The 26,986-nt window shown below is 39.1% G+C and overlaps 1 pseudogene across 1 annotated transcript in view; it reads left to right on the forward strand.

Annotated features, from left to right (window-relative positions):
* The first annotated feature begins 3,344 nt into the window (after window positions 1–3,344).
* Window positions 3,345–26,986, forward strand: part of LOC309859289 (large ribosomal subunit protein uL30 pseudogene) — a 56,979-nt pseudogene continuing 33,337 nt past the window's right edge. Inside the window, exons 1-2 of the transcript in view lie at window positions 3,345–3,355; window positions 11,831–11,963. The product of the transcript in view is annotated as a large ribosomal subunit protein uL30 pseudogene (transcript). The remainder of the gene's footprint in view (window positions 3,356–11,830; window positions 11,964–26,986) is intronic.

Below are 26,986 nucleotides of genomic sequence, written 5' to 3' on the forward strand. Positions count from 1 at the left end.
AAGAGAGAGGCAGCTAGCAGGGTAAACTGAGCAAGAGGTGTGATCACAGGCCACCTCCTCTATCTGAACCTGATCACCTCCACCATACTGGAGTGTATTTGTATTTACAGATATACTGCTGTGACCCTGACACAGACCCCATCCCAACTCCACCACATCCGCCAATACCTGCATCCACAGACATGCAGAGATATTCTCTGTGGCAATGTAATCCCCAGGAATTCTAGGTTCCTGTGCTGTTTAGCTGGCCACTGCCTTAAAATAAACCTAGAAGAGAGAAAAACATCCTCATTTAACTTTGCAGAGGTGTTTTTTCACTTTTATCCACAAATATCTAGAACTGCAAATTTTCTCTGTACATGCCGTGAAGAGGGGAAGAAAGAGTCAGCCTAAGAGAGAAAGCATCAAAAAGAAAAACAGTGTATTTGGCAATGGTGCAAAAATGGGCTGCCTGAGGCTACGACTCATGAAAATACACTAGAAGGAGATCCCAGGAAAGCCTTCGACAACCAGGTAAATGTGGAAAAGTTCTGATTTTCTTTTTCCAAATTTGAAAATATTCAAGGAAAAAACATTTTTAATTTTACTATGATGGACACATCCCAGGCCAGGCATGTTTATGGAGCATGCTAGCGGTATGCTCCTCAATTGTGAGGACAGACTGCCAACTACGTATCCTTTTTCTTAATTTAAACAGCCGGTGGCAACAAAAAAATTCAGTTTAAAGCTCATGGATTTTCTCATTTGCCGCTCTAAGAGCCCATAAACATATGTATCTTTGGAAAACTATCATGTGTTTTCAACTTCCTGAAGAATTCTTGTAAAATATAACTGAACCACATTACCCTTTGTCCTGAGCTTTTATTCCACTAATGGACAAATTGGGAGGAGGCTGAGAACAAATGTGCTATTAATTACCCAGATGGCTTTTTAATAGAACCTTGGATTATTCTTCAGCCACTAAACATTGTCCAGAAATTTCTTAATAACACTGGTGTGCAAGGCATTCCTTCTAGAAGAATAAAGATCTCATTGACTGGCAGGCTCAGTCACGTCAGGTTAGCTCCGGAGACGGTAGACAAAGGGCGGGTATTGTATAGACGAGAGAGAATGACACGCCATATCTGAGCTGCCCAGTCTCCTCAGCAATGACAGATTTTCTAATTCACTGCAGGTTCTCACAAAACTGGGTGGTCAGCTTTGGAGAGAACCAACAGTGGGCCTATTGATTCTGGGTGGGAGCGACATAATTCTGAATTAACCTGAATTGATTCAATACAACGGAGAGTCTTGGAATCGGATTAAAATTAGGATTAATACATTAAATGTTAGGTCAGAATGTTAAGTCCCAGTGCTGAAAGACCTACATGAGGTAAGTCAAAGTGAATGCAGGCAGGTATTTTAAGCCAGAAGATAATTTGTGCTTTTAAACTCTAGAAATACATCACTCAAAATTCACTGGCCCAGATGAAGCCTTTTATGAAACTGTGTGTTGTGTTCTGGTTTTTGCTGGTTGGATCATCAACAGTCATTTTGAATATGTGTCTCTTAAGTTTGGGGTGTGTGTGTGTGTGTGTGTGTGTGTGTGTGTGTGTGTAGAGAGAGAGAGAGAGAGAAGCTTTCATCTGACACAGTAATGGCTGAGAGACAGCCTGGCTCATTATTTGTTCCCGCTTTTGTAAAATCATCTTGCCAGGGGCGAACTCTGCTGCTCAGAGCTCTCCAAGCAGACGGCAATTAACTTTCACTGTGCTTGTCAGCAGAAACATACTTGTATTAAATCATGAAGAATGCAAACTCTCATTTTGAATATGTTTTCCCAAGTCCTAGATGAATGTATTTATATTTAGGAAAATAAGAAGAGAACTAAACACCTTACAGTTTTCTGGAGTAATTATTTGAATATAAAAATTTTAAACCCTCTGATTCTCAAACCATATTTAAAAATATCCAAATAGCTATATCGAAAGAAAAGAATATGAGGGGGCACCTGGCTGTCCCAGTGGGAGGAGCATGTGACTCTTGATCTTGGGGGTCATGAGTTTGAGCCCCCCAACTAGGTGCAGAGATTCCTTAAATCAACAAATACAAAAAAACTTTAAAAAAAAAAAAAAAGGAGATGAGTATCTGTTGCAAAACAGTCCTGATACAACCAAGCAAAACAGTTCGCAAAGGGGCTGGGATAAAAATAAAATATTTGGGGAGACGCAATGAAACTGAATATGACATTTTTTTAGGGAATGTAGTTCCTTAAATATTTAACATCACTTGGATATTTTATTGCATATTTCGTTGTGCCTAAAAGAATGAAGTGATAAAAAATTGAAGAGCCCTTGAAGAATGATCTAACACATTACAGAGTACTTTTTCATTTAAAAAAAAAAAAAACAAGATGCTTTTGCTTACATCTTGATAATTTACAAAATACACCTTTGTGCCTTTTTCTTTCTCTATCCTCCTTGTCATGTGATCACCCTGAAATGCAATCAACAAAGGAATTTTTAATAAATTTGAAAAGACTGCTGTCAGTAGCTCTCTGTGTTCTATAACCTAATCACATGATCATCTAAGAGCATCATTTATTAGCAATTATAACAATAGGTACATTTTGCCTTCACCTAGTCAGGATACCCTTTCAGGTCTTCAGACAGATCCAATCATAAGTAACTTATTATTTATAGTTTCAGTTTGGAGTTTAACCTCACAGGGGCTCTTTGCCAAATCTTACTAACAGAAATACAGTTTTCATTTCCATTTTCCCTTTTGATGCAAGTTTGTTTTCCCAAAGCTGCCTCGTTCCTAGATTTCTGGCACCTGCACACTGACCCCTGGTGGCGGCAACTAGACCCTGCAAAGCCTCTTGCGCGGCAATGAAGCCTCTCGGAGCTGAAAAGTTTCCTTCCTCAACCACTCCAGATTAAAACCCATCGTACTGTATCCTGTTCTCAGAGTCTTGCTAGGTAATGCAGTCAACTAATTCAAAATAAGTTGTGAATGGGAGTTTCTATCCCTCCCCCAGTGCTACGATGTTTCATATCAAAGGAGTTTCTCGTACCTAGCTGGACAAAGGAGAAACTTGGAAGCAAGAGACATTCACAGGCAAATCGTATCACAGAGGTCTTCCACTTGATGTACTTCCAAGATCGGCCTGAACCAGTGACACTTCCTAGAGTCATGTGAAAAGAAGAACAGGGGCTACATAATCAGACATCACTTAATCCTGATGTCTTGGTTTACTAGCCGTGTGGTCTTGGACAAGCTACTTAACCTTCCTAAATTCTCAGTTTGCCTCTTTGTAAAAAAAGTTTAGTAGTATTTTATTCCAAAGGATGGTTGTTAGGAATATGGATACAGGGTAAGTGGGACTATAAGTTCTCAGATAAGTTTGGCATTATTCTCTCCAAGGGAAAGAAGGTGGCACTTGTATTTATGAAGATCATATTTTTTGTTCCAAAAACTATGTATTTGGGACATGAAAAGGGTAAATGATATGGGGAGAGAAAAGGATAAAAATATTTCAGGTCAGAAATGTCTCCGAGAAATCCACAGAGGCAACACATCTGGAGTGCAAAACACTATGTCAGTTTTTCGGTTGAAGTAAGTCCCTGGGCTGCCGGGGATAGCCTTCCAAAAGAATGCTAGTTAACACCAAATCAGATTTCTAAATAAGCCCACAGACCAGGCAACTCTGACAAATGGACAAGTGCTCAAGAGATGTTTGTTTACACAGACATCTTCTAACACTGTAAATAAGATAATAAGAACACACACTCCTTTGCAGCAGTCATAAAAGGTCGGATGGAGTTAGGTAGTGTCTAGACGCCTTTGATCAAAAAACAGGGATTAGTGGTTGCTGAATTTACTAACACAATTTTCTCTCCTTTTCTTCAATTATTTCTATTTTCGGCCTTCACTTTTAGGATTTAGTTACAGCAACTTGCACTGCTTAGTCAGCAGACATGTGCCATTTGGGGGATGCCATGATCCCCTTTTTCGAAATTAAATTTTGAAGCCAGAAGTGTCATGTTTCATTTCTCATTTAGTGTAATTCTATGAGACTTTACTCAGCATTAAAAGACAAAGTCAGTACCCACTGATCATCATATGTTTTCAGGCTTTAAGCACACTGACTCATGCCCAGGGTCTTGCCATTAATTATTTTCCCATGTACTACCTACTACAAACCTTTATCAGTTAAGTAAATACTCATAACAAAACACAGAGAGATTCATGCTTATACCCATAATGAACACAGTGTATAGCTAGAGAGATTGAACCTATGCAAATTAGCAATGGTAAAGTATTATCATATGAATTATACCAAAACAGCCCTAGAACTGTGTTTAATCATTAATATTCCTTAGGAAAATAATCTGACTCCATGCCATGCTGACAGGTAATTTTTTTTTCTTACTGCATTGTTTGGTTTGCCTAATGTTGTATTCCTTGCTGGTCAGGATTTAATAATAGACCATCCACCGTAGGTGGCCCTGCATTTGCTATTTCCTGCAGTATCAGAAAACCTCTTTCATTACAAGACAGGCTCAACTGTAAGACGGCCTGAAAACATGGACCCAGGGGGCAATTTTACAAGAGATTTCTGGGTATATGTTGTATGCCAGGGGGTTGGAATATAAAGGGAGAGCCTAATCCCTTTCTTGTGAAGCTCGTGGTAAGTGAACATTCCAAATGTGTCTTCTCTCCTCAAACCCTTCCTTGCTTGTTGCGATGAACTGGTCACCCCTTCACAGAGAAGGGGACTTCCTAGGCAGAGACTTGCCTGCTGCTGAGAGAAAGGAAATTCTTCATTCAACCCCAGCTGCTATAGGATGTAAACTGAGATTCATGGGGAACGGAGACCAGAGAAAAGATGAGGAATGGTCTTCACAGAGATGATCCATTGCTGTGGTGAATTTTCCCCATCTGGAGTATGAACTGGAAACTCAGATAAGACCCCATACCCACACCCCATACCCACACTCCAAACTAGAAACTCAAATAAGACTCCTTTCTAGGTAGTTTTCCTCTCATAACTTCATATCCTTCACACTCTAAAGAAGATTATGTTTAGGTTTTTGTTTTTGTTTTTACTCAAAGAGTTCCCCCACGTTTGGCAAAATTCTTCTTCTCTAGAAAAACCCAGTTGTTTTTCTCTTGGGCTAAGGCAATTATGTATATTTTTTCCACCGGCAACTGAGATATCACTTGCTTCTAAAGATGGATTTATTCTCTTTTTAACACTCTGAAACAGCTCCTTCCTCAGATGAAAATCTGGTTTGGGTGCAGGTCTCTGAGATGTAATACAACTCTTTGGGGGAAAATGATTCTCTCAGTACAAGAGAAGTACAAGTCTGCCTGATGTATGCATGGAAGATGGACTTGAACATTCTGCCCAAAACACTCAGAAAACCATGTTAGTTTTATGAATCACTGGAAGTTAAGACAATGATGAAACATTTTTATTTATTCCTTTCAGGAAATACTCAGATGCACAAGCCTGAATTCTTAAAATTACTGATGTGTACTACTTAATAAGAAATTTAAGCAGAATATGACTTTATTAAAAATATTTTTCCTATTATGAGAAAAAATAAAATCTAAAGATGGCATTCATTATAGTGACCAAATTATCAATTTTAAAATTAGATTTTAATTTAAAAGTCCATGGTTCCTGATCCCTGGAAATTTCATAAGTCTTCATCTAGAAATGTGGTGCCCAACTCTCCAAGCTCCCAGTCTACTTATGTGAACAATGGAGATTTACTTGGAATTTCTTTCCCCAAGGTCTGTTAACATACAGAAAAGAAATGAAGAAACAGGATTTTGATAAAGAGATACCTATTATTTCATTGTCACTTAAAAAAAATATTTTGGGGGCACCTGGGTGGCTCAGTAAGTTAATCATTTGCCTTTTGCTCAGCTCATGATCATGGGGTCCTGGGATTGATTCTCCCCCTCCCACTCCCCCTGCTTATTCTCTCTTTCCCTTTTTCTCTCTCTGCCAAATAAATAAATAAAATCCTTTAAAAAATATTTTGGCAGTTGGCAGTGGTGCCTGAAATTTAAATATTTGAGTTTGGTATTACTTAGTATTTAGCCAAATATTTACCTTTTTAAAAATGGCTTCAAAAAAATTTTACCCAGTTTTCCCTTAATTTTTGCATCAAAATGTATTTTAAGAAAAATGAAATCCATATGTTCCTAGTTTATCTCTCCCAATTCTTCAACATTTTGTTTTGGAAGATTATTTGGCAGATAAAAAACCTTAATTAATTTCCAGGTTTTGTCATTTAATTATTAAATTGTATTTGACTAATAACTATGAAATTATGAATTTGGAAAACTGAGTATTTATTATGATCCTGAACCCTTTAGATCTTTAAGAAATACTTTAAAAAATAAGTGATTAAGTGAATTATAAGTAGGGGACAACTTAAAAACAACCAGATATTACTTAAACAGGTGTTTAAACTCTATTAGTAAGAACAAAAAATTTAACCCTTGCTCTAAACCTTAAATTTATACAGTGTTGTAGTCAGATATATCTCAATAAAACTGGGGGGAGAAAAAGAAAACTTTATCCAAACACCAGAGAGAGACTTTCTTTCCTCCAAGTATTAATTTGGCCAATATAAATACAATTTTCATGCATTTCCTATGCTCTTTTATAAAGTCTCATGTTCTCTATATAAACCATTTTTGAAATGTAAATTTCTCCAGACTTTGAAATAATGCATATGTTTACTAAAAAGTATGGAAAATATTAGCAAAGTGAAAATTTCCATTTAAAATGGGAATATACCAGTAAAAAGTAGGTAAGACTTATAAGTTGGCCACAGAATTTGATCCTAGAACTGACAAATGGTACTAAGACTTATGTGCTAGATATTGTGCTCTGTGTACCATATACCTTATTTCATTTAATCCTCATGAAAACCCTAGGAGGTAATACTTGTATCCCCATTTTGCAGCGTTGCAAACCAAAATTCAGAAAGTTTGAATAAGTGACCCCGGGTTTCACAGTTGGTAAGGTGAGCCCTAGTTTAAACCTCAGCACTATGTATGTCCAAAGCTGGTACTCTTAAGCATTCCTAAATGAAACAGCAGTGGGGAAAACCTTTGATATTATTAATATAAACAAGCAGTCACTTCTCCCTAAGAGGATTTTCCCAGCCCACCCTGCTCCATGGACAATTGCTCCCGTCTTTGCTCGTGAGCTATTTTTTGGTTGCCAAGGAGGGTAAGTAAGAGATTAATGTCAAGGCTCTCATAAAACAGAATGTTATAAAGGTCCCTCTAACCTAAATCTACATATTATCCAGGGAGATCACAGAAGAGATCCTGGGGAACCACAAAAGTCAAATATAGTTGTCAACTATGATCACTTTCAAACTAGCTGCAAGGTGGAGGATTTCTAGGATACAAGGAAGCATCTTGTATCTCTATTACCCTAGGACTAGACTGATCCAACTGTTACAGCTTACAACACTTTCTTACCTTCCACAGAAACTAGGCAGAATCATAAATGAAAATATAACTGTTCAATAAGCACATTACCCAAATGGAAAAGATAAAACCCCTTTTCAGAGGCAGAAATCACGATCTGACAGTAGTAGGTGTATGATTCCTTATCTAGGGGGGAAGTTGGAGGCTTTGGAAGAGAGTATCATTTCTTTCTCAGCAAGCACATTGTTATTTCCAGTCTGCCATCTGTATAGCTGTATTTCTCCGGGTCACTCTTCCAATAAAAACAAAGTAAATATCTAATCATCATGAGCAGAAGCAGCTCATGAAACAGAAGTATCTATTCTTTTTGCAGTTAAGCCACTTTTCAAAAGGAAATTCATACCAAGTCCACAGAGATGGAGAATGCTTTCATCAGAGTAGCCTCACAGTGACTCTTCTTATGTATGTTGGAAGGATGTAGAAGTTTTTGGACTATTATCAAAGCCATGCCACATCTGGATTTTTGTATGTTTTTTGTTTGTTTGTTAGTTATTTAAGGATTTTATTTATTTATTTACTCATTTATTTGACAGAGAGAGAGCATGTGCACAAACAGGGGGAATGCAGAGGGAGAGGTAAGAGCTGGCTCCCTGCTGAGGCAAGGCTCCCTCCCTGGTCCCTGGGATCATGATCTGAACTGAAGGCAGACTCTTAACCAACTGAGCCACCCAGGCACCCCTCCACATCTAGTTTTAAGACCGGAGACATTTTCTAAAGAAACTCTGTTCCTTCATCCAGGGTTCCTTAACAGTGAACTCCCCCTCAGCAGGTTGGATTAGCCACAATTTCCAACTGAAATTGTACTTGTTGTTTCCTTAAGGAAATCCATTCCCCTCTTCAGATGTACTGTTTCCATGGGCTTTCTCCAGAGCGACTGTAACCTGTGTGTTTTCTTTTAAGTTTTATTGAAATGAGAAGCCTGCTTAGAATGGAACTCATTAGCCTAAGTCAGGCCATGCCTTACCTGGAAATCAACCCTCATCTTCTCTTTAGATATAAAGATATGTCTTTAAATACAGCTCAAGTCTCCCTTTTACTGTGGAAGCTTCCTCTGATAATCCTCACAGAAAGTGTTTGCTTCTTCCTCTGTAGCACTCATGTGGCACAATCACACATTTCCTGAAATGGTTAATAATCTTTTTGTGTTTAAATCATAATTTCACTAAAACTATCAGTCTTTACCATGAAGGAACTAACATAGGACCAAAGCCATCGAAATCCTCCTTAAAGCACCTGCATCAGCACCCAGCATGGTACCTTCCACACAGTAACTGCTCAGTGAGTCAGAACCTGAGTCCTCTACACTCTGGATAGCTCATGGTGCTAGAGGTACTAGGCTTATGTGGACAGTCTTGTGAAATACCACCTGAAGAGTGGAAATAAATGGTGAGATCTCAGAGAGCCCAGCTGCTGAAAGTTAACCCAGAGGTTGTGAGAGGACTCTGGGAAGCTAGGTTAAAATTAGTTACTCTTCTCTCCCACCATAGACAGTCTCATGGATTGTTGTACCTGGTTTTTCTTTCACACAAACAAAATTATCTTTACAAAAGAGATTTGTATGTACAACCTTTCGTATCTTTCTTTCCCTGAACCGAAGTTGTCAAGACTTTCTAGAATTGTGCTTTTTCTAAGTACAATGAACTTCAGATCCCAGGCTGGTCTTTAGGTTTGACTTGGGAAACATTTTGAAATTGAAAAATAATAAAGCTGATGGTTGCCCAAAAAGTGAAACATAGAATTAAAAAAAAATAATAAAAATAAAAAAATAAACAAAAACAACTTGGCAACTCCAGTCCTAAGTATATACCTAAAATAACTGAAAACCCATACACAAATACTTGTACACCAATATTCATAATACCATGGTTTTTAGTAACCAGAAGGTCAAACAACCCAAATTTCCATCATGGATGAATGAATAAACAAAATGTGTTATAGCCTTACAATGGAATATTACTCAGCCATAAAAAGGAGTGAAGGCCTGATACATGCTATAACCTTGAAAACATTATTCCAAGTGAAAGAAGTCTGACACAAAAGATCACATATTATATGATTCCATTTATAGGAAATATCCAGGACTTGCAGACCCATAGAAACAGAAAGCAGATTGGTGGTTGGCAAAACATAGTAGGAGGAAGATAGGAACTAACTGCTAATGGATATGGAGTTTTATTCTAAGTTGTTGAAAGCGTTCAGAGCTAGACAGGAAGGAGTTGCCAACCCTGTGAATATACTGAATGCCACTGAATTGTCATGTTCAAAATGGATAATTTTATGTTGTATGTATTTTACTTCAACACAAAAAATGGCAACAAAGCTTGTCAGACACCTATAGCTCCTAGAGCCCAAGGTCCCACAGAAGCAGAGAAAGGGGCAGCCTAACTCAGTCACTGAACACTTTTTGGAGAGGATGACAGCTAAGCCAAGGCCTGAAAGTCATGTAGGCTTTAAACTAAGTGGGAAGACAGATGTGGGTAGGGAAAGAAAAGGGAAGAGAAAAATGTCTCAGGAGGATGTGTGTATGATGATCTCATAGTACAGACATAAATATTTCTCCTCAACCCATAAAATCAAATTAATAAACATGTATTAATTATCTATTATTTGGGAGAACCATGCTATGTACAGGGAGAAACATACCCCCCGCAAAAAAAGGGCATGGTCTTACAAGAGAAATAAAACTACAGTTTCTTGAGCACCTTCTAAATGATGGATATTTTACATACATTATTTCAACTAATTCTTTAAACATAGCAAAGATATGAGTATAATGAATCCTTTAGAGTTAAGTAAGTTGCTCAATATTGCACAACTTACAAATGGAAGAAATGAGATTCAAATCTAAGTGTGTCTGACTCCAGAGCCCACATTCTTACCACAACAGCAGGCTGTCAGTCACAAAGGACATCATTATAGCTGCTGGAAGTTGAATAACTTACTGAGACATCAGTGAAGAAATGTCATAAAGTAGAGCGCAATGCTGCTCCCCGTTGGTGACAAAGGCCATGGAAAAAACTAGGACCAGATCTGGAGAGGAACAGAAGTCTCAGATCCCAGATCCCAGGTCTCAGGGCCAGAAGCAGAGGTGAGGAGAAAAAGGCCCAGCCATCACAATCCCCATTATATTAAGATGAGAGAGCCTCCTCTCTGTACCCTGCACTCCTCTCAGAGCACTCCACAAATTCAATGTTTGCTTGTGAATCTCTATTCATATCCCAGTTCCATCATTTACTAGCCTTGGGTAAATTATACAAAGGGGTCTGCCTCTCTGTGCCTTGGCTGACACATCTGAAAAACTAAAACAATATGAATAATAATTCTGGATCGAATGAATTAATACCTACAAAGTGCTTAAGGGTCGACAATACAGCAAGTGCTCAGTAAATGTTGTGTTACTATTTCCCTTATCAGGGATTCTCAGCTTCTTAAGAGCAAGGACCATACTTTTTTTTTTTTTTTTAAATAACCAGCCTCTACCACAAAGCCTAGAACACAGCTGGTAAATAGGAAGGTTTGAGTCAGGGTGGTAGTGGATCCCTACTCTACTTGCCAGTAAAATTTTCAGGATGGAGGCCTTGCCATCCTCTAAATTCTCACTCTTCTGTTGTAAACCCCTTGACTGCTAAAAACAGAGGTTGTCAGTCATCAAACATTTACTGAACATCTATTATCTGGCAGGCCCAGCAGTGGGGATACAGTTCTCTAAACTTCCAGGACTGAATTTAGTCCAAATGGTTGATTCATCATTCAGTTTAGACAGGGAAAAAAATAAGAAGGCACACACTAATACAGCCTCTCGAGTAATACCTGTGCAATGTCAAAGTTTTGGCTATCATTACAAAGAAAACATTGCTACTCATGTACAAAACAAACTATAATCCATTAACTCAGCACAGAAGTCCTTTTTGGCTCCAAAAACTCTGGCACTCAAACAAGGTTTGTAGTCGCACAGCCAAAAAATACCTGGCTGATACATTTTAACATCCTTCCTTGTTTTCTTTCAGACATATTTCAGTAATAGCCTGTCTGCAGGTACGAGATGCTTACAGGAAGTGATTAATCTTTCATGAGACTATTCTACTATTCCTCAATGCAATACGATAAGAGCTTGAAGGGACAGACACCCTCGTGTCAGGGCATGCTTCAAGGAAAGGAAGTTTTCATGGGAGATAAATCTGATCACATGATAGCAGCCGATGATAAAAATCTCTTTTTTAAAAGAAAGCAACCTAACAGGACAAAACCACTCCCCCGGGAAAAAGAGAAGGGGGTGAGGGGAAACCCACCTCTAAACCTAAAACTTCTTTTTTTTCTCTGGTAGAAGGCCAGATGGAATCCTTGGACGTCATGAAACACTACAGCTGGAAGCTGAATGGTTCATCTATACCCCCAGCCCCCAATATGTAGATACTGGAGATGAGAAAGCCTCTTGTTTGCTGTCTGAAGCAGGTGTGGTTGGACTAAATGGGGAGAAGATGTCCAGCTGGAAGAACCCATCAACCAGCTGCCCAGGGCAGTCTGCTTAGATAAATACCACCTGTTACTAAACAGCAGAGAAAAATTAGTCATATCCCAGGAACCTGCCGATTCTCTCTATTATGCTAGGGCTTTTGTGTCTTTTGACATCCCAAATCCCATGTGTCTCAGAGCGATGGTCATTTTCTCTGCACTTAATTTGATTCTGGACAATGGCAGAGGCTTTTGAAGCATTAGGTTAAAGTATTTCCTGGGGGTTGGGAGCACATACATGAGAGAATAATAAACACACAGAAGCAGTGTGGACTGATTCCAAAAGGTACACAATGTCAGTGCCCTGTGGAGTCCATCCACTTGGAAGGACAGGGCATGGCCCCAGATTTTACACCCTATTCCCTCTCTTTCATTGCTGCCGGCTAGACCAGCCCTCTCTTGAGCATTGACTAAATACCCGGAAACACACACACACAGACACACACTCACACCTGGGCTCATGCTGTTCCCACACCTGGAATGTCTTCTCCTAACTTTCCAAATCCCTCTCTTCAAGACACAAACGGAATCCTGCTTCTCCTGGCATGTTCCCTCAAAACCGTAGCCCAAAATGATTGTCTCTTTGCTGCTAGCACAGTCCACATGGTGTATTTTGTCCCTGTAACTTATTGCTTTCTCCTCTTGTCCCAAGTAAACCTCACCCCACAACAGAATTCTGTAAGCATAAACCCTGCCCCTCTGAGGCCTAACCCCTTATTCAATACAAAGTTCGGCCTAAAGCAACCCCATAAATGTGTTCTCAACTGAAATAACACTGACCTCAAAGTCATTTTAGGATGGCATACAAAATGCTAGGTCTAAACTAGAGATGCCACAGGACAAAGCCTTTACTGATTTTCACCTTAAAGCTATGGACAGTCAGTAGGCATGTAACCAGAAGGCTACGGACTGAAACTCAGTTTTTCTAGTTATTAACTTTACGATATTAATTATTAATATTAATTATATCAGTTTCCTCACCTGTAAAATGGAACTCCGTCTCTAAGTCAGGGTTACCATCGGAAAGCTCCCATGAGGCGGTCTACAACTACTGTGGTTATGTGCATTACCAAAACCAGGCATTAGTGGTTCTTTGGTAAACTGCACAATACCCTCAACAGCAAACTGATGTGAATGACATGACTTACTATTCTAGACTGTTTAGGCTTCCCAAGCTTGGATGACTAGCAGATTCATCTGAGGACCTTGTTAAGCCAGACTGCCGCATCTCCATTTTGGAGATTCTAATCATGGAGGCCTGGGTGGCCTCAAGTGAATTTAACAATTAGCCAGGTGTAGGAACTACTGGATAAAATCAGTTTGCTGACAGTATCTAATGAAAACTTATAGGGCTTATGAGCTTTTAGAAATATATCTTAAATGGTAAGAAACCAATTGATAATGACATTTGGTGGCATTCAACTTAAAAATCTCCTAAGTTTTTCTTATAATTAAAATCTATATAGTCACATACACACACATATGCAGAAAGTTAATGTGTGTGTGTGTGTGTGTGTGTGTGTGTGTGTGTGTGAATTTCCTGGAGGTATGTGCAGTAATTACCCAGTATTCCGGAACCTCTCATATATCAATTTATCTCTGTAATCTGATCATTTGCTGCAGTCAGGGTATGTCCCATTTCTAGTCCTCCACAAAGTTCACTCATGTTTGTAAAATAATTACTCAAACTAAGAAATTAGACAGTATATTTCAAAAAGAGCAAGAAAAGTAACATACCCAGGAAAAAGACAAAATCCTAAGCAGTGAAATTAAGTTTTTTAGAAAAGCAGTTTTGGGCACTTTGCTACCCTAAAATCTGCCGGCATCCAGCAGCCTTGAGCAGAGAGTACAGGCACTCCTAAGAAAGCCCTCGTCTGAGGCATTTAGTCCCTCAGCTGGGCAGAGGTCAAGGCAATCAACAGTAGTTTAGACCAAGGAAGAAAACCAGCTCAATTAATGTGACAGACACAGGAAGAGTCATCCCATTTAGGAACAAGAGAAGTTTGAGAAGAACTGGGTTGCTGAGAGTTGGCCAGTACAAGCAGATAAATAACTGCCTCGTTCATCCCTTTCAAATGTATCCGGTAAATTCACCAGATTTACAAGCATTGTACAGCACAAGTTCCCTGCAGAGAGTTCCTGAAAATCGACTCAATCTCTTTCTAAAAATTACGCCAGACATAGCTTCTGGTGCAGAGGAAACAGAGCATCCCTTTGCCTGGGCCCCCCAGTGTAAGGAAAGTCACTAACTCTCACAGGAGCAGATTGTTTCAACTTAATTGAATGAAGTAAACTTGGGGAAATACCTGACATTGCCAACTTGACCTCTGCTAAGCCTTTCGAACTTCAATCACTGTCCTCCAACACAAAGCCTTCTATTAGTCTTCCAGCCATTTTCCCTGCTTACACAGGTAGCTTATCTCGAGGCGACCATGGTTTCAGTTATCATTTCTGACCTGATTGTGAGACAAGTATTATTTCCGTGCTGGGTTTTATGACTAAGCCTGCAGAGGTATTTGCTGGTTTGATTGAGGAAAAGGCGTCTCGTTTCAGTTTCTTATCCACCAAGATCCAATAACTTATTTTAAAGAAAAAGAAAGTTTTAATTTATGAGAGCGCATAGAGAAAAGACTTCAAAAAATTAACATTGGTCAGAAACTTTCCAAGATCATAAACTTTGGTGTTTTGTACAGATTTCAAAGTGAAAAATATAATTTGTAACATGGGGCAATAAACATGAAGATTATTCCCAATAACAAAGTAGAGATGGGAAAAACAAAACAAAAACTGTCTGAATGTCTCAAACAAGCAGAATTGCTTATTCCTCATCTAGTTCCCTTACAGAAGGAGCAAAAATTGAGGCTAATGTTGGAAAACATTTTGAATTAATTACCCATCCTGGCAAATAAAAAGTGTTTTAAATCTGAGACTAATGATGTGAATAGTAATCATTTTAAGTGGTATTTAGTCCCAACTAAGCACCTATTTTTCTTATTCTTAACTCTAGAGTAAATCTACCTTTAAGAATTATACCAGAAAAAATTTAAGCATATTCAACATTCAGAATCAACCAGTTCTTCATTGCAAAGTAAAACAAAATACAATTTGCCCTCCCCAAATTGTTAGTGATCTAAAAGACGGCTAACAGCCAGTTCCAGCAACCATGGGGAGAGTATACAAATATAAATAGACAAATATAAATCATGGGGAAAATATACAAATTTTGTGGAAAGTAATCTGGTTGGCAATATCTATTGAAATTTGAAACGTTCATACCTGGCAAGACTATTCATTGAAAAATTGTTTACAATAGGAAAAAGAAGGGGAAAAAAGCCTAAACAAGGAACAAAATTTAAAAATTAAATAGGGGAATGGTTCAATAGTAACAATACAGACATTAAAATGTTAAAAAAAAAATCCTGCATGAAGTGACCTGGAAAAATGTTTATATTCTAGTAAATAAAACTGATTCTAGATAAGCATATTTAGTAATATTCTAATTTAGGGTATCCAGCGTATAAATGCACATAAAGTATAAACCTAGGAAAAAGAAAGAATATACATCAAATAGCTTGCTGATTGTTTTTAACCCTGAGAGGAGAAAATGTATGGATGGAAGGGGTCTTTAGCTCCTTATTTAATAAAAGCCAAACGTAGACAACAGGTGAATTCTATTTATTTTGATTTTGAAGTGTATTTCAAAAATGTTTAAACTCTAAAACTGTTTAGAAACCAGAAACCTATATTTAAATATTAAAAGAAGTCAATATTTATTCTTATCATCTGCAGAAATAAAGCATCTATGAAATAATTAACCTCATAATTTCAAAAGAACTACATTTGTTAAAATGAGTTGTATCAACTTGGACTCTCTTCCATTGCCATCTCTTATAGCTGATATCCAGTCAGTCTAAATATAACAAACATGGATATTTTATTTCTTTCTGTATACTTTAAAAGTAAATTTGTTGAAGGAATACACACATTGCTTGTGTTATAAATTCCCGTGGCTATTGCAAGAGTTGCCTCAAGAAGCTTGATTATGTTGTTGAGTCCAATGAATGCGAATTATCTTCTTCTAAATGAAACTGTGGAGGACGAAGGGATGAAGTATTACTGTTTCCAATAAGTATTTTGATTAGGAGTTGTTTCATTTTGCTTCATTAAAAACAAAAATAAAAACACCTATTTACCAATTCAGAGCCTACTGAAAGAAAAGAGATTATCACACAGTAATATTTTCACAGTTTCTATTCTCCAAAGCCACACACCTTATTTCTAAAGCTGCCAAAATTTCTTTATCAAACCAAAAATGTGAACATTAGCCAAGCACACGAGTCTCCACAGCCTCGTGTCATAGAGGGATGTTAGTATTGGCAAGAAAAGTGCATGAAATCTATTTCTTATGCCGCAAGTGCCTGGAATTTCCTGGCATTCCATTTCATCGGAGTGTCAGCTGAGCAGTACAGCGCAGCAGCGCCCGAGCAGGCTGGAGTCTGAGGAATTCATGTTTATTACACCATCCACACAATTAAAGGACTCTATAACACTAACGTTTTTTTACGTAACAGAAAAATGTGCAAATTAATATGCTTACCAAATCTTCCTTCTCCTCTTTCCCCTTCACTCTTCTGGACACTGCTGCTTTCCATGGCCTTGGAAAATCTGTTTTAACTTTTCTGAGCTTTGGTTTCTCATCCGCATGATGGGAGTAATAGTATGACCATAAAGGTTTACTGTGAAAATCAAGTGACTATGTTGTTTAGAAAACTGCATAGCTTAAAATAACTGCTCCAAAAATAGGAGTTTCTTGTTGTAATCCATACATATTAATGGTGCAAGATCCAAGAGCGGTACTCTGCTCTATCCTTAGGGCTCTAAATCCCAATCTCTAGAGAGAAAAAAGTCAAATCTAAACTTTCAAAATGAAGAGCTGGGGATTCCACCCCCCACCAAAGATTCTGAGTCATTCCATCCGGGAGTAGGGATGGTAACTGGGAATCTTCGTTTTTCACAAGCACCCCAAGTGATTGTGACAAGAAGCTGGAGACAGGGGAACAGCAAAGGGCCTTGGGAAGTAGCAGAAGGAAGGAGGAAGAATACAGTTCATGACCCCCCATCCTGAAAGTTCTTCACTCTTCTACTAACATTAACTGTTTTTTTCTGACTCTCAGACCAAGAGATCGTCTCCTAAATCTAATTTGTATTTATGTCATGCCGGGGGAAAAAAAAAGAATCAGAATGGGTCTCTCACTTCATCTCCACTGACTCGGACTACATTTCCTCCCGACTGTAACAGCACATTCCTCCAAGCCCTAAATGTCCTTCATGCTCCATTAGGTTTTGTTCCTTTGGATTCCTGTTCGTGTTGATTCCTTTCGACACTAGTGGTATATGATTGCAAGATTAAAATGATTGCTGTAGACCTGCATATTTAATTCCTACATATTGATCCCCTGGTCTGAAAGTTTCCATACCTCCATCGGAACCTGGGATTTTCACATCAGCCCCCATGTCCTCCATGTCAAATGATGGAGGAATCTCGCGCTTGTCCGCATCCCCCACACAATATCACATCTCAGGTCTACCTCTCCTGCTGAACAGAGGACCTAATGAATATCTTGCTCTCGGCAGAAGGTGGACACACGTTTCATGGGGCCTAAAGCCTGTCCTATTTGGGATATCACATGAGTCCAAGGCCAGGTCCCCTCTAAGATCCTTAGAATCATTATAAATTATTTTGTGTCCTCTTGCCCCAATTCATATGTTAAAGCCCCAATCCCCAGTGTGACTGTAATTGAAGATAGGGCGTTTTACAGGATCATTAAGGTTTAATGTGGCCATAGGGGTAGGGCCCTGATCCAATACAACTAGTGTCCTTCTAAAAATCAACAGAGAAACCAGGGATGTACATACACAGGAAAAAAAGCCCATGTGAGGGCACAGAGGAAAGGTGGCCGATTACAAGACAAGGACAGGGGCCTCAGGAGAAATCAGCCCTGCTGACACCTGGATCTTGGATTTCCAACTTCCCAAACTGTGAGAAAATCAATTTCTGTTAAACCACCCAGTCTGCGCTCGCTTCGGCAGCACATATACTAAACCACCCAGTCTGACAAATTTTGTTATGGCAGCCCTAGTAGAATTCTACAGAAGTGATCCATGCAGTTGAGAGGCCCTTAAGCTCTCCCTGTATCCTCCTCTCCTACCAGCCAAACTGAATTTCGTATCACCATTACAGCAGTTTCCACGCTGACTCCACACCAGTGGTTTTCATTGTGTTGAATGCACCCATGCTTAAAAATTCAGTTCAAATAGTATGCTCTTCTCTAATCTCTGTACTTTAAATATATATTTTCCCTACCCCATATCCTATGCCACAAGTGTTCTTTCTGTACCTCTTTTGCTGGTACTGTTTAATTCTCTTATATTGTTATCAGTCATTATTCATATTATTTTGTCATATTCATGTTATCATTCATATTCATTAATATTTACATTAATTTGTAAGATAACATTCCTATTTTAATTGATCATTTAAATTCCCTGTGGGAAGCAACCATGTCTAATTCCATGTCTGATACAATATTTGTACATAGGAAGCCATCAACAAATGTTTATTCACTTGTCTTTATTTGTTTATTTTAAGATTTTATTTATTTATTTGAGAGAGAGAGAAACAGACTCCCTGCTGAGCAGGGAGCCCAAAACCAGGCTCGATCCCAGGACCCTGAGGTCATAACCTGAGCTGAAGGCAGACACTTAACTGACTGATCCACCCAGGTGCTGCTATTTCTTTGTTTTTTAGAGAGGGAGAGAGAGAGAAAGAGGAGGAGAGGAAGAGCTGAGGGAGAGGGAGAGAAAAAATATTAAGTATGTTCCATACCCAGCATGGAGCCCAACACCTGGATCTCAACACATGGTTATGAGATCATGGCCTAAGCTGAAATCAAGAGTCAGACCAACTGAGCTACCCAGGTACTCCAACAAATGTTTATTAAATGGACTGATAGTTGTAAAATGCCTTGAGGTCTTTAGCAAATGGAATATGACAGTTAATTATCTATCTACCTAGCTGCCTATAGAGAATATATATAAAATTAAAGAATTTTATAATTAAGAAGGTCTTTGAGGCCATCTATTTCCAGTTTCTTATTTTACCAACTTACCAAGCATCACTCAGTGAGTTAGTATCAGATCCATGACTAAAACAGAAGTATCGTGAATTCTAGACCTCATCCCACCAAGCAATCTGGACAGTCACGCAGACTTGATCAAAAGCCATAGAAGGACAGACCCATCCAGGTATTTTAGAATCATCTAAAGAACACTGTGCTGACACAGAACAACCTTCAGATTATGACCTGGCTTCCATCGGAGGTCTTCTTAGAAGGAGAGAATGCACAGATCTCATCTACACGAGCACTCTAGTCTAGATTATTGCTTTATCTCTCATTGTAGTTAAGTAAATTGACATTTGTTTTCTTAACTTAAACTTGAAGCAGACTGCAAACTTCTTGGAAATAGTTCAATTACTGTGGATATTCATTTAAACTGAAGAAAAAAATCTCTCTCACTCCTAGTTCAAATACAGCAAAGTCTCCTGCTCAAAGTAATTAGCGCACATCCCACCAAACTCGGAACCAACTGGCTCAAGTCAGAGTGAATACATGATTTGGCATTTGTGTTTAAACTCTTTACTTCTTCACTAGAAAGGTGATAAAGGCTCTAACAGCGATGCTACTTGCAACATGAACTACAACATTCTGAACCATATACCAACCATCACTTCTTCCCATGCTGGTCTCTGAATATAAGCAGTGACGACAGCCATTAGATAGACATTGCTAAAAATGAAGTGCTGACGAGAGAGGATTTACATCCCATTACCAGTCCCCTGAGCCACACCATGGACCTTTAACTAGACATTTTATCATGTTGGTTGCTGCTATCTGAATTTTCTCTAATTTGTCTCTTTTTCAACATGTGGTATCCCAAACTAAAAGCAGTTGAAATATGTTCAGGCAAGACTAGTGCCAAGTTGCTGGAAATAATTTCTTTTTTGCTGGTTTAGAACATAATGCTTCCATTAACACAGACTGATATCACTCTGATAGGATTTGAGAGATCTTTTCTTTTTTAACTTCTCATGCTGTTTTGTTGACCTTGAACAGCTCTCAAATTCTGCTAAGTGATGGAGTGGCAACCTATAGCTCAAATGCCAAAGTGGTAGATGGTTTTGAGAGAAATGAAGTTGGCCTTCAGTAGTCATTAAGTCCTTCCATTTGTCCCCTTCTCCAGGCCCACCTCAGTTGGTCCACCATCCTCCTTGCCCACAATTCACCTAGTGCATCTCATTCATACATTACCTCATCTTAACAAGACTTAAAAGTTAAAGTCTTAGGGACACTTGGGTGGCTCAGTCAGTTAAGCATCTGCCTTCACCTGGGGTCATGACCCCAGTTTCCTGGGATCGAGTCCCGCACTGGGCTCACTGCTCAGCAGGGACTCTGCTTCTCCTTCTGCCTGCCACACCCCTAGTTTGTTCTCTGTGTTTATGTGTCAAAAAAATAAATAAATAAAACTTAAAAAAAAAAAAAGCTAAAATCTTAGTAGATCCAGGCACACATTCTCCTATTCTACCACTCCCCCAACAACTTCCAGCCACTAACTTCTAGGTTTCTAAATTTTTTTTTAAGATTTTATTATTTATTTGAGAGAGTTAGAGCATGAGAAGGGGGAGGGTCAAAGGGAGAAACAGACTTCCCTGCTGAGCAGGGAGCCCGATGCAGCACTCGATCCTGAGATGCCAGGATCATGATCTGAGCCAAAGCAGTCGCTTAACCATCTGAGCCACCCAGGTGTCCTAGGTTTCTACATTTTTAAAGTAATTCTCAAGAACAGAAAAGAATTTATTTATTTTATTTGAGAGAGAATGAAAACAGGAGAGAGATCATGAGTAGAAGGGAGGGGTAGAGGAAGAAACAGACTCCCCGCTGAGCAGGAAGCCCAACATGGGGCTAGATCCCAGGATCTGAGATCATGACCTGAGCCAAAGGCAGACATCCAACCAACTGAGCCACTCAGGTGCCCCTAAAAAAGAATTTAAAACCCCAAGCAATGAAGGTCACTCTGTCTATTGTGAGATCATATTTTACTTGGAAGTTGGGTTCTAAAGTTAATGTGAAATACAAAAATCAAGCCTGGTGAAAATTAGCATTAGAAATCTTAAGAAGAAGGTGACTGTGGTAGGCAGAATTCTAAAGCGGGTCTCCTGAGATTCCCATCCCGCTTATTCAGTCAAACTCAAATCTAAGTACCACTGTGAAGGGATTTCACAGATGCAAAGTCCCTAGTCTGTTGGCCTTAAAATAAAATAGATGGAAGAATAACTTGATGAGGCTGACCCTATCAAGTGAGCACTTTAAAAGCAGACTGTTTTCTCAGGCTGGTAGCAAAAGGAGAAGTCAGAGTGATTCAAAAGCACTGAAAGAAATCGATAAGCCATTTGCTGGCTTGCAGATGAAAGGCACCACATGGAAAGACCAGAGACTGGCCACTAACTAGCTGCTGAGAGGGACTCCTGGGCAACAGCCAGCCAGAAAACAAAAGAGCCTTGGACCTATAACGATCAAAAACTAAATGGGCCTATACGCAGATTTGTCCCAAGTCTCCAGGTAAGAGCCCAGCCCTGCCAATACCTTCCTTTCAGTCCTTTGAGCTTCTAACTGGGAACTCAAAGTATCCCAGACTTTTGACCTAAAGAACTGTGAGGTGATCAAAGGGTAAGTAAACTGCTCAGATTGTGACAATCCGCTATACAGAAATAGAAAACTAATACTGTAGCATGAGGCTATTCTATTGAAATGAATTTTTATTAGCTCCAATTTTTCTGTCACACAAGCCACATGTACTCCATAGCCACATGTTGCTACTTGCTTCCATATTGGACACTATAAACTGTAGAACTTTTCCAGCATTGCCTATAGGTCGATTGGACAGCATTGCTCTAGAAGATCCAAAAGAACCAGTTTTCTTACAGCTTTGGCCCAGATGATTATTTCTTTTTTTGAGCAGCAAATAATATAATAGGGTTGAACTAAAGGACCATGTGGTAAGTAAAATTCATAACTTTAATACTGTAATCATACTCAGCCCAATGAGACACTCACACCATGGAGAAACAAAAGGTAACTAAAACTGATCAAGGGAAACTGATTTCTGCCTTCCATTTCCTGCTCGTGCCCAGATGCATAATCAATTTGTGAAATGGTGGGTAGAACCTATGCTATTATCTCCACCCAATCCCACTAAACTCCTATAGTTGGACATGTTTTAGTTAAATGTGCACATGATGTCATTCCAAGACCCTTCCTACTCCCTCTTGATACCAGGCCAGCAATCACATGTCTGGGTCATCTGGGAACAAGAACAGCTGGGACTGATTTTGGAGTCTGACCAGCTTGGCAGGAAGCATACTTTGGCAATGTAAGACCAAGTCAGGGAGGTACGACCTGGGCTAATGGTGTAGGGATAATACTGAGACATAGACAAAGGAAGAGCACCCAGGCTTTGAGGCAGCAGTGATTCTAGATATCCATCAAAGTGTAAATTGTAGGCCACAAAATTGTTTTCTTAAAATGTGATAAGATTTTTGTCAGTATTGTATCAGACATTTTTGTCATTTACATACAGTTCATGAATAACAACAACAAAGCTCACATTTTAAGCCTTATTAAAAAATTTTGCAACAGCTGACTTCATCCCATGGGTATGCTTAAGAATGTCTCCAAGGCTGTGGGAAGACTACACAGTGAAATGCCAAAATGTCCTAATAGAAACCTGGAAATCGGAATTTCATTTAAGCCCTGGGAGAACAGGAAAATACAGGAATTAGACAAAAGGCCAAATTTAGACTCAACTCCTTCCAGGGAGATGGAAGGAAAACCACATACCAGGACCCTGGGAAGATAGGGAAGTAGAGAAACTATGTACAACAGATGAAATCAGGGCTCTATACCTATACATAGTGCACAGAAGGCCACAAACATGTATTAAGGGTCAGGAAGTCTATAGCTCCAGGTTCAAATGGGCCCTGCCACTCAGGGCAGGCTTTTTTTTTTTTTTTAACTTCTTTCAGTTTATTCAAAATAAAAATACATATAAAATTATGAAAATATAGGTTTACTATTTCCAACACATAAGTTGATGCTTCTGTTTGAAAGGCTTGAAAATTGTTTTTCAAGTTTTTAAAGCTCAGCTCAACCTCTCAATAAAGTATAACTATATTTGCTGGGTGCTAATTTCTGGAAGGAGCTCTCAGGTGGATAGCAGATGATTTCTAGACCATTCCCAGACCATTCTTGTAAAAGAGTAGAGAGGATTTCCTATGTACCCCACACATCCAGCACCCATTGGCCCATGGCCTAAGGCAGAAGGTATAGATATTACAGACACCCAAGATAGGCTCAAGCTGACATAGGGACGGTAAGTACATGGATAGAGCCAGGAAAGGAGGTATGAGTTGATGGCCCTCCACCCCTGGTTTTGTTGCCAAGCATCCAGAGACGTTCCTCACGCAGCAAAAGCTGATCTATCCTTCCTTTCCCCTTTGCTAACTCCCATGTCTATCTTGTAGCACTCCTAGCTGTTACTACTTCTCGACCTGGACTGGACACTTACCCTGTGTGCCATCTTGTTTTCAGCTTACTGTCAAACAATCTCAGCTCAGGAACTTTTAGCTTTTAGACCAAGTCCTTTGCATACATGTATGCAATATACATGTGAAAGGAAAATCCTGGCAGTTCGTATAACTTTTGTAAACCCACACACTTAATGGAAGATTAACTGCCAAAGCCAGTCATGCCAGGTCTCCCGACTCCTAGTCCAGTGGTTTGGTCATGCTGCCTTTCAGCAGCTGTTCTAAACCTTTCCAAAGCATTTTCAAAGGTGCTGTTCCCATGAGTTGGTGGGGTAGAGAAGAAAATACCACAGAGAGGAAAACTGAGCTTCAAATAATAAGTTACTTGTGCATATTTTGTTGCTGTGGTTACTAAAAATTAAGATTGGTTGAAATAAACAGTTTCCCTCAATGTCATACTCCGGGGCCTCCTTAAAGTGAATTAGATGAAACATGTATATTTATTAAACTATGTTCTGAAGAAAACTCATCCTTTGCTGTCTCAGTGGATGTTTTATGAAAGAAGTGTTTAGTGGTTAGAACTGTTTGGGAAAAGTTGGGTTACAAAGGAGATAAATTAAAACAAACAAAGGGGGCTGATAAATTTTTTTTTGTTTAATTCCCAGAGCCTTTAATATCGAAGAGAGCAAAGATTGATTATAAGCTATGTGGAGTATTTTTCCAATGAGACAACAATGATCTCTGTTGTGGAACACATTAGTGTTCCACAAAACATAGTTTGGGAAACGCTGTCATAAAGTTTAGAAACATCAATTATATGATGTGTATTTATAATGTATGAGAAAGTGCTCTGTTGAAATTGGTGTCTGAAGCCATCTACTCCCCCACTTCAGAAATTCCTATCATTTTTTTTTTCACTTAGTGTAATAGATACTGTTCTGTCTAAGGTATTTGTTCCTTCCTATATTCCTGTGTCCCCCCCCCCCCCAATTTCCTCCTAGAAAGCCAATAGCAAGTTTCTTTATTATCATGATAGCTTCCTCTGCATTTCTTTTCCATGCTGTTTTTTGGTCTCTCCTCTCTTGGCTTACCATCTCTTCCCCCTGTTGGTCCTAGTATCCCCTTTTCTTAAACAACACTCGTATTCATTAAGTGTTCATCATGTACTCACTACAGGCATGAGCTGAGCTTTAAGTCTAGTAGTTTCTCTTATTATCCCAACTATATATCTTTTTTTCTAATTTTTTAATAGATTTTATTTATTTATTTATTTGAGAGAGAGTTTGTGTGAGCAGGGGGAGGAACAGAGTTGGAGGGAGAGAGAATTTCAAGCCAGACTCTGCTCTTAGCATGGAACCAAACCTCATGACCCTGAGATCATGACCTGAGCTGAAATCAAGAGTTGAACATTCAATTGACAGAGCCATCCAGGCCCCCCCTAATTAAATCTCTTTTTTTAATGCTTAAAATTTATCAGATCAAGGGGTTCTTGGGTGGCTCAGTCCATTCAACGTCTGCCTTTGGCTCAGATCACGATCTCAGGGCCCTGGGATTGAGCAGAGTTGGACTTCCTGCTCAGCAGGGAGCCTGCTTCTCCTTCTCCCTCTGCCCTTCACCCCCACTCAGGCTCACTCTCTTCCACATACTCTTTTTCTCAAATAAATAAATAAATAATTTAAAAGGAATTATTATATCAAGAAGAAGGATTAATTTCATAAAAACATTATACTTGTAAACATTAATAGCCACAAAATCAAGAGCTTCCACTATTTATTTCCAGAGTTGGCATTTGATTCTATCATGTTGGGTGTATTTCAATTTCCCCAGATGCCACTCATATGAACATGGAAAAATTTATCTCTCCTACCTTGACCACTGCCTCGCCTACTTCATCCTTTCATTCAAATATCCATCCATCCATTTTTTTATTCAGCACATACTTTTTGAGGATTTCCACATGCTGTTGAGGGTCCATTTTGTCAGGCATTGAGGATATCAGGTTTAACAAGATCTGGTTCCTATTCTTGAACGGTGTGTAGTCAAGCCATAGGAGATAGGCATATAAACAGATGGTTATGTATATCCTCATGAGTGCTATAAAAAGTATGGAAAGAATCCTGCTGGAGGACCCAAGAACCTTATGAAGTTGAGTAACCTTCACAGGGAATGCAACTGGAAGTACAAGAGATACAGAATGGTTTTGGAATGTGACAATATGATACAGGTTATCAGTTCAACAAGCAGAGAATATTATTTTAATGACTATCTCTGGAAGCTGGTGTGGGCAGAAAACCCAAAGTTAGCTTTTCACACTCCTGGTCTGGGATTCCCAAATCCAAATTCCTTTTCTTTGATCTTGAAATAGTAAATGGTATGTTTTAGAGTCAACAATGAAAGAGTGGTCTCATTTAGTGGGACAATGCTATGTTTGGTATTGTTTGTTGAGATACATAGGGAATTTGGGAAAATGTAACTTCTGATAGGGAGATATTTCATTCTTTTTTTCCTCCTTCTGTCCCGGGTCTTCAAGTGAACTTTTGTGAATTTAAAAAGTCTCTGCAGAGGACATCCTTGAGGTAGCCATCATGCAGACAGACTTTTGCACAGTCTGAAAAACAGACCAGTGGATAGACGTGTGCATGCATAAGAATTTGCCAAGCAGAGAAAGGAAAGAAGCAGAATCCAAGCAGAGACACAGCATGAACAAAAGCCCAGAAAAGTGATGGTTTCAGCATGTTTGGGAATTGTTGAGTTCACTCAGGAAGCTCCAGTGCTATGGTGGGAGATGAGGCCAGATGATGTGTAAGAGCCAGAACATGAAGGAACTTGTAAACAAGCTTGGGAATTTAAATTTTTCCGCTGTCGATAATGGAGAAACCAGAAGAGGATTAAAGTGAGAGGGTCACATAGTCAAATTTTAAGAAGTAAATCTGTGGTATTCTAGAAGGTAGACTGCATTCACAATAGCCAGGTAAGTGAAAATAGGATAAGAATCTGTTAAGCATGGTCTTGGGATGATGAGGTTGAGGAAAGATGAAAGTCTGAACTAAAGTAATTCAAAATGAAGAAGAGAGTCCAGTTCATAAAATTATTTCTGAGGGAGTATAAGTGGCACTTGGAGCCATGTTGTACCAGCTTGCAATGGTCAGTAGTTACACATTCAGAAATACCGTGAGGCACCTGGGTGGCTCTGTGGGTAAACATCCTGCTCTTGAATTTGGCTCAGGTTATTATTTCAGGGCCTTAGATGGATACTCACAACAAGCTCTGCTCAGTGGGGAATCTGCTTGAGGATTCTCTCTCCAGCTGCCTCTGCCCCTCCCCTGC

The sequence above is a fragment of the Mustela nivalis genome (assembly GCF_964662115.1).
Source record: "Mustela nivalis genome assembly, chromosome: 2".
Classification (NCBI taxonomy): Eukaryota; Metazoa; Chordata; class Mammalia; order Carnivora; family Mustelidae; genus Mustela; species Mustela nivalis.